Genomic DNA, 2,770 nt, shown 5'->3' with positions numbered 1-2,770 from the left:
GTAGAAGGCTTCTTGAGGCTGCTGCTGGTGCACCAAAAGGGAATGTTAGCAATGAGAAAAGAAACTGTTGCCCACTTTATCAAAAATGCATTAATCAAAACACACAGGAGAAAGCCCTGGAAACTTTGTGGACCTGAAGCCCCTCACCATGCTGGGAAATCAGCATTGTCTGGGGGATTGACAGTCACTCACTGGGCCAAGAAACCGCGGCTTTTCCACATTAGTGTCATAGGCATCATAGTGTGTCTGTTCTGGGTGACCACCAGACAGTCTGATTAAACTACGTGTCTAGTCTCATTACCAACTCTTCAACACTAATTACTACAAACAAATCCAGCCTTACTCTTTTTGGGTTTTATACTCAAAGGCACAGCCTGTCCCTCCAATGATGTTCCTGATCTTTATTCTGGGCTTCACTTACAACAAAATTGGCCTGGGTAACTTCCCGTGGATGAAAACTAATGCATCCTAGTTAAATAAGGATTGAAGAACCAGTCAAAATACCTTAGTTTTCATTCAGTTCTGTTACCGCCTAATGCACTTGGATGCCAAATAATTTTAACCCCCCACTTAATTATCTTAACTTTTCCATCTATAAAATTATAATCACCGCTCTGACAGACTTATAGCTAGTCTGAGGGCCTGTAAGATTCTCAGAGACAGCAGGATAACTGACCCTTGCTCTGACTCTGCAACTCTGAAACCAGAAAGATCCTAGACCAGACTGTGCTAGCCTAGGGAGAATAAATACGTTAAAAGAAGGTGTGGTGCTTGCTTCAGCAGCACATATACTAAAATTGGAATAATTCAGAGATTAGCATGGCCCCTGTGCAAGGATGACATCGAAATTTTGCAAAATGTTCCACATTTTTAAAACTGGGAAGAAAAAAAAAGAAGGTATGTTGATGCTTCTTTTATACCAGTCTCTATGGTCATTTTGTGTAATATCAAGATTGATGATCTGATCATAAGGATCCAGCCGGGCTTGGAAGAAGGAGGGGGTTGCCTATTCTTCAGTGACACTTCCTCCAAGTCCCAATGTATACCTCACTCATTCAGACTTAATCAAATACAATGATATTGAAGCCCTTTCTGGAAGACTCAGAGGCTTACACACTGCGTCTGTCATTGGAGAACATCGTTTAACTTTTTTATTGTGCAGCACTTTCTTCTACCTGCATTGGTTAGATACACCTTGACTCATTTCCTAGGTAGTCTCTGTGACTGGCCTCTGTATCTGTCAGCACCTACAGTTGATACTTGTCAAAAGGGTAGGCTCAAATATGCTTTGGAAATAGAGAAGGTATTTCACAAATACAAGTGATTGCTGCCAACGGTCTACAAAGATGAATTTTTTATCTTGTTTCTTTTCTATAATAAATAGATATCATATGGTATTTGCAATAGGCTTAATTCAGATTCTACTGCTGCTTAGAGGTTTTGTGTCTTTAGAGAAATCACACTCTCAGAACCTGAGTATCTTCATCCGAAAAGTGGAAACTCAATAATAGTATTACCTACCTCATAAGGTTGTCATGAGGGCAAAAGACCCTGGAAGTACATAGTGCTGTGCCAATACAGTGATGGTGAGGATATTTTAATGTGAAGTCAGTAACCCAAAATTTGAGAGAAGTAAATGAATTTAAAGGCTCTACATCAGAATACTTTATGCTGAAAACAACAGAAAATTTAACTCAAACTGCCTTAAATAGTAATGGGAATTCATTGGCACCTGTACCTAAAAGTCCATAGGAAATGTAAGCCTCAAGCATTACTCACATAAGTTCTGGCTAGACTTCTCTAAAGCTCTACTGACTATGCCTTATTCCATACATTGCCTCTCCCTCAGGCTGGCATCCCCCACCATTGCAAGATGCCTGCCAGCAGCTATCAGGGCAACATACTTTCCCCTTAAAATTCAGGGAAGAGAGAACATGACATCTCACAATGAACAAGAATCTCAGCTTTGGAGACCCTTGAACTAGCCATTGTGGAGAGGTGAATGCCACCTGGTGTGTAAAACTGAGGAGACTCAGTAGAGTTGTTATACAGGGAGAAAGGTGATATGAATGTCACACAGACAACCACAATTGTAGTAACACAATAAAGTAACACAATAAATGCTCAGTGGGTGACAATGCATTCCAAAGTTGTTGTTGTTTTAAGGAAATAAAATAACTGAAAAAACGTTGAATTCTGAGGTTTCTAGGATCCTAATGAGTCAGATGGCAGGGAGAAGGAGGATAGAAGTAGCTGGCAAGGACTCTGCACAACAGAAATCCCAATGTGTAAGCTTGCTCAGGAGGAAGCCTACTGTCCCCTGGGGCACCCAGAGCTGAGCACCACTGGCTTAAGGACAATTTTCTTTCTTTCTTTTTCTTTTTTTCTTTTCTTTTCTTTTCTTTTCTTTTCTTTTCTTTTCTTTTCTTTTCTTTCTTTTCTTTTTTTTCTTTCTTTCTTTCTTTCTTTCTTTCTTTCTTTCTTTCTTTCTTTTCTTTCTTTCTCTTTCTTTCTCTTTTAGATTTATTTATTTGAGAGAGAGGGAGAACATGTGCAAAAGTGAGCCAGGAAGGGACAGAGAGAGAAAGAGTCCTTAAGCAGACTCCTTGCTCAGCACAGATCCCCACACAGGACTCAATCCCAGGACCGAAAGATCATGATCTGAATGGAAACCAAGAATTGGAAGCTTAACCAACCAAGCCACCAAGGCACCCCTGCTGGAAAATTTTTATTTTATTTTATTTTACTTTATTTTATTTTATTTTTATTT

The 2,770-nt window shown here is 39.6% G+C and overlaps 1 non-coding gene across 1 annotated transcript; it reads left to right on the top strand.

The window, feature by feature from the left end:
* Positions 1-767: 767 nt before the first annotated feature.
* LOC121493984 lies at positions 768-872 on the top strand. Its single transcript, XR_005988633.1, has one exon. It is a non-coding gene; the product is annotated as a U6 spliceosomal RNA (small nuclear RNA).
* Positions 873-2,770: the final 1,898 nt, after the last annotated feature.

This window comes from Vulpes lagopus, chromosome 6 (assembly GCF_018345385.1).
Source record: "Vulpes lagopus strain Blue_001 chromosome 6, ASM1834538v1, whole genome shotgun sequence".
Taxonomy (NCBI): Eukaryota; Metazoa; Chordata; class Mammalia; order Carnivora; family Canidae; genus Vulpes; species Vulpes lagopus.
Note: the sequence above shows the minus strand (reverse complement) of the source record. Positions and strands in the feature narration are given on the sequence as shown.